The 5,743-nt window shown below is 47.6% G+C and overlaps 1 long non-coding RNA gene across 3 annotated transcripts in view; it reads right to left on the bottom strand.

Moving 5' to 3' along the window:
* Positions 1-3,279: 3,279 nt before the first annotated feature.
* The window catches only part of LOC113744660 (uncharacterized), a 13,890-nt gene continuing 11,426 nt past the window's right edge, over positions 3,280-5,743 (bottom strand). For all 3 annotated transcript variants that reach the window (XR_003461716.1, XR_003461714.1, XR_003461715.1), the window contains one exon: positions 3,280-3,335. This is a non-coding gene — a long non-coding RNA (uncharacterized LOC113744660). The remainder of the gene's footprint in view (positions 3,336-5,743) is intronic.

The following is a 5,743-nucleotide window of genomic DNA, read 5'->3' as shown; positions in this document are numbered from 1 at the left end:
GTCTGCTCTCTCAGGTAAAGTCTACGTTGCTCAGGTCTAAAGTCTGCTCTCAGGTCTAAAGTCTGCCTCTCATCTAAAGTCTGCTTCAGATTAACGTCTGCTCTCAGGTTTAAAGTCTGCTCTCAGATCTAAAGTCTGTCTCTCAGATCTAAAGTCTGCTCTCTCACGCTCTAAGTCTGCTCTCAGGTCTAAAGCTTCTGCTCTCTCAGGTCTAAAGTCTGCTCTCAGGTTTAAAGTCTGCCTCTCAGATCTAAAGTCTGCTCTCTCAGATCTAAAGTCTGCTCTAGATCTAACTGTTCTGCTTCTCAGGTCTAAAGTCTGCTCTAAGGTCGGCTCTCAGATAAGTCTGTTCCTCAAGATCTAAAAGTCTGCTCTCAGGTTCTAAACGTCTAAAGTCTGCTCTCAGATCTAAAGTCTGCTCTCAGGTAATCTAAACGTCTGTTCTCAGGTCTTAAAGTCTGCTCTCAGGTCTAAAGATGCTCCTCAGGTTCTCAAGTCTGTTCTCTCAGGTCTAAAGTCTGCTCTCCGATCTAAAGTCCTCTAGATCAAGTTGCTCTCAGTCTAAGTTGCTCTCAGGTCTAAAGTCTGCTCTCAGATCTAAAGTCTGCTCTCAGTCTAAAGTCTGCTCTCTCAGATCTAAAGTTGCTACTCTCAGGTCTAAAGTCTGCCTCTCAGATCTAAAGTCTGCTCTTAGTTTAAAGTCTGCGTCTATCGTCTCTCAGGTCATCTAAAGGTCTGCTTCTCTCAGGTCTAAAGTCTGCTCTCTCAGCTCTAAAGTCTGCTCTCAGATCTAAAGTTGCTCTCTAAGACTCTAAAATCTAAGTCTGCTCTCAGTCTAAAGTCTGCTCTCGGTCCAAAGTCTGTTATTAAATTGTAATGATTTGGTGACTTAGCCATGGAGGGGAAGACAAACGTGGCGGAGAGACTGCGTCCCATTGTTTATCTGGTCACTGTCCTGATGACTCCTATAAACAATACGACCACGATCATGTCAATAGAAATTTTCTGATTTATGTGTGATTGGCAGGAATAGTAAACAGTGAGGGGATCAGCTGACGCTCCATACTCTGCACCAATCAATGAATCACTCATGAAACAGAAATAAAGTTTGAATTTCACAATAACAATGAGATACATTTCCTGTTGACGGAATCTGAAAAGAGGAACAGGAAGTCAGTTTGTTATGAGTGGACTGCTGCTCTGGGACTTCCTGTCCAGGTAAATGTTTCCTTGATGTAGCGCTCCTCCTCTCCTCCTGCTCCTCTGCTCTCTGGTCACATGTGGGTCTCCATGTATCTGTGGACGTTGACCTGACGACTCCACAGTCCGTCCTCCTCCACTCAGCTGCAGCTCTCTTCTCCAGATCCTTTCTTGTATCTGTATGATGTCGCTCTGTGATCGACCTCTCGCCCCACTGCACACCCACACCTCCTTGAACCACCCACACACACACACACACCACACACACCACACACCACACACACATCAGACATCACTTCTCCTGTCTGTCTGAAATGAACCAGTGACCGGCAGGAGGCTAACAGCCCTTGCTAACGTGTTGTAGCCGGTTTACCTGGTTTGGCGGCGTTGCAGAGCTTCCCTGACACACTGACGGGAGCGACAACCATCTTCCAGGCGCTCCCCGACCATGATCACCACATCAAACGTGTCTGAAACCAAAACAGAAGAGAACAACAACGCTTGTTTCCATGAACACTAAACATTAAAAACACATGTCTTTATTTTGAAAGGTTCTGCTGGTCCTGAATGCTACAGTGACTTCCTGCTTACGTTGTTGATTGCTCTTGATTGGACGCGTAACTCGTGTTTCCTAGCAACGGTGTGTGTGTGCTTACCGGCGGTGCGGCAGTGGTTCTGGTCCCACGTAAGGCCGATTTGAGGTCACTGATAGGGCCGGTCTGAGCGCTTGTTCCAGCATGCCTTTAACGCCGTCACTCCCACAAGAGCCTGAAGCCCAGTTTAAACCATCTACACCACAAACACACCATTTAATAAAAAATACAGTTCCCACTCATGCCACAGGGCATTGGTAAAAGGAGAAATACCATGTTGGCTTCCAGAGCTAGCTGTGGCTACAACTTAAACTTTAACTTCACATGTACATCAGATGCATCCATTAGCATTAGCTGACATTAGCCATCTAGCCTGAATGCATGCTTAAAGTAGCTAATTACGCCTAATTAATGCTGCTAATGAATTCGACTATTAGATGCTAACGAACCGGGCTAGCAGCCGGACCGGGTGGAGAGAGTACCGAGCTGATTCCACAGGACTTCATGATTGGAACATTATCCGGCGAGAGCTAAAGCTAACAATACAAAGTCTAACACATTAATAATCGTGTTCGTCTGAGTCGGACATTTGTTCTGGCATGACATCACAGATCTATTTCACCAGGAAGTGATGTCAACACTGAGTGCAATTTTGGATAAAAATCATTTGGCCACCACAAAACGTTCTTCTGTTGTGCCGCCTTCCTACCCCTCACACCTCTGTGTGGACGTCATGCGTTGCAGAGGATTGAACTTTAGTATAATCTTTAGCATGCTGCTTTGAACATTTTAACATGGGGACCTCACACGTGCTACAGTCGTTCCCCCGCTATATCGCCGGGTTACTTTTCGCGGGGATCTCGCTGTTTCGTGATTTTTTTTTTTTTGTGTAATTTTGCTGCTTTTTTTTTACAGCTACTGTTACCGTATGAAGGCATTGTGTTCCGGCACCGTCAGAGGAACTGTGAATGAAATGAAATACGTGTGAGTTACGGTAATAATTTCTTATGTGTCAAACCTCGTAGACTGATCATAAACTTTAAAATTTGTTACAAATGTTTGCTTGCAACATGTTTGTCTTTGGTTTCATTACGAATACAGTATTATTGTTTTACTTATTTTTGTTTAAATTGCCTAAGTTTGAACTTTGCGAGTTAAATAAAAAGAAATGTGAGAAAATGTTAATGCCGTCTGAGAAAAAGTGTAAACGTGTGTGGTTAGGGGTTTTTTTTTACGGCCCTTAAAAAAACATGTAGATGTAGAATAATTTAAAAACTCACTTTGCGGATTTCGTTTATTGCGGGTTATTTCTTTCAACGTGTTATCCCCCGTCCCCACCACTGTAACCTGATCTATGGAACCTAAACCAACTGTCTGGTTTCTAAACTTTAAAGAAGTTTTTGTCTCACGTTCAGCAGCCAAGTCCAGAACCACGGCTCACGTCCAGAACCTGAAACCCTCCTCACGGTTCCCAGAGAGAGTTGATATTGTTCAGGAAATCTACAGATGATGTAATCCTCTGTAGTTAATTAGCGTTGTATCCTGTTCATTGTAACATCAATTACAACATTCAGACAACATTCGACAATTTTATCATAAATTAACCGTTACTGGTTTCTGTAGCGTGACAGAACGTTCCAAAAACAAAACATATCATCAGTTTCAAGTAAACTAAAGCTCCCTGCCGCTGTCCCTTACGAAATATGCCACCTGAACAATTCATACCGTGTCCCGTTACCAACACGAATAAAGGACCGTCACATGACGTCACATGACCACAGACTGACTGTCCGTTCAACATCAATAAGCAGACAAAACACATCCTCATAGAGTTGTTGAACTTTGATAAAAATGAAAATCAACACAGAGGTTGTTTGTTCTGTTATTCTAATATCCGCACGCGCACAGACCTGCGAAAGACCTTCGGATCACGTTACCGGACGCGAACCCCTCGGAGTCACGTTACAGAACGAAAACCTGGCCCTCACGCTACAGAGCGAAACGACCTCTGAGTCACGTTACAGAAGAACGACCTCGGAAGAAGTCCCGTTACAGACGAACACCTCGGAAGTCGTCCGTTACGAAGCGAACGGACCCTGGAACTTCACTTTTACAGAGCGAACCGGCCCCTCGGCGTAATTCAGTTACGAGCGAACGACCCTCGGAGTCACGTTCAGAGCAACGACCCGGCCGTCGTTCAGTCGCAAAGACCTCGGGAGTCCGTTACGACACGAACGACCTCGCGTCACGTTAAGGAAGCGACGACCTCGGCCGTCAACTTACCGCTCCCTGACGCGAACGATCCCCCCTCGGACGTCACGTTATCAGAACGCCAAGACCTCGGAGTCACGTACAGAGTTGCGAAGAACTCGGAGTCAGTACATGAACGACGACCCGGCGTCACGTTACAGGGCGACCGACCTCGGAGTACACGTTTACAGAGCGAAGACCCTCGAGTTCACGTTAAGCTCGAACACCTCCCGCGTCTTCATACAGAGCGACTACCTCGGAGTCCCGTTACAGAACGAACGACCCTCGGCGTCCTTTACCGAGCCGAAGACCTCGGAGTCACGTACAGACCGAACACACCTCGGCCGTCACGTTACAGAGCGAACGACCTCGGCGTCACGTTACAGAGCGACGACCTCGGAGTCACCTTACAGAGCAAACGACCCCGCAGACGACACGTCGAGTCACCGTACGAGGGGAGCGACGGGACCGCCCTCGGCGTCACGTTTACAGAGCGAACGACCCCGGGAGGTCACGTTACAGAGCGAACGACCTCGGCGTCACCGTTACAGACGCGAACGACCTCGGCGTCACGTTACAGCGACCAGACCTCGGTTGTCACTTTACAGACACGACGACCTCGGAGAAATCACGATTTACCGAACGAACGACCTCGGAGTCACTTACAGAGCGAACGAACCTCGGGTCACGTACAGCGGCCGAATGGACCTCGGCAGTCACGTTACAGAAACGACCGACCCTCGGAGTACGTACAGCGCGAACGGCACCTCGGCCGTCACGTCACAGACACGAACCCCTCGGAGTATCACGTTACAGAGCGAACCACCTCAGATCTCACGTTACTCAGACGTATGCGACCTCGGAGTCACGCTTACAGAGCGACCACCGTTACGTCTCCGTGTTGTCCTCGGTTCAACCAGAGAAACAAACTACATTAAAGTCCAAACAGATGTTGTGTCACTCAGCCTGATTTGACGTTAGCGTCCCACCTGTCGTAACAACGTGATCGTCTGCATGCTAATTCTCCCTATGCTTTGGACCTGAAAGAGTAGTACCAACATCATCGGTTCTAGCTGCGTCGAATGATGAGAATCCGCGAATGACTTGCCGAGGGCGAGACAAACACTGTTCCAACGACAACGTGAATGTGTCTCACACGCTCCGACCTCTCTTTCTCCTTCATTATGATGACTGGACTCAACCTGTGTGTGAACTGTCTCAGGCTATAGTCAGGCGAGGTGTGTTTTTTTTTTTTTTTTTGTTTTTGTATTGGATCGTGGTGGAGAGCGCAATCATTATAAAGGAGGGAGAAATTCCACAGTTCTTGAACGTCTGGTCGATACCGCTTCAGGTAACTATCCATTCCGTACCTGCAGCAGGTACACCAGGCTGAGATCCAATCAAAAGCGAGAGCCAACCACCTCAATATACAGCAGGTCTACATGGGCTGTAAGAGACACTCAAAGCATGGGTCTTCCGGGCGGGGAGGTCCAGGTAGGCTGCCAGCCCTGCACCGACCGAGAGTATTTCATCCAATCTGCCGTTTTTTTTAATATCAGAAAGAAACACGCTGAGGACGCCTCAATCGGCTCGACCAACAGCCAGTGGGGATGGGTTGCTACAATAAGGGCAGGGCCTTTAGGAGAGGGGATCACGGAGAGAGGAGAGAGAGCGACAGTCGAGAGCGAAGAGAGAGAGAA

Source organism: Larimichthys crocea, unplaced genomic scaffold (assembly GCF_000972845.2).
Source record: "Larimichthys crocea isolate SSNF unplaced genomic scaffold, L_crocea_2.0 scaffold100, whole genome shotgun sequence".
Classification (NCBI taxonomy): domain Eukaryota; kingdom Metazoa; phylum Chordata; class Actinopteri; family Sciaenidae; genus Larimichthys; species Larimichthys crocea.
The sequence above is the reverse complement of the archived record's forward strand: the minus strand, read 5'-3'. Positions and strand labels throughout refer to the sequence as shown.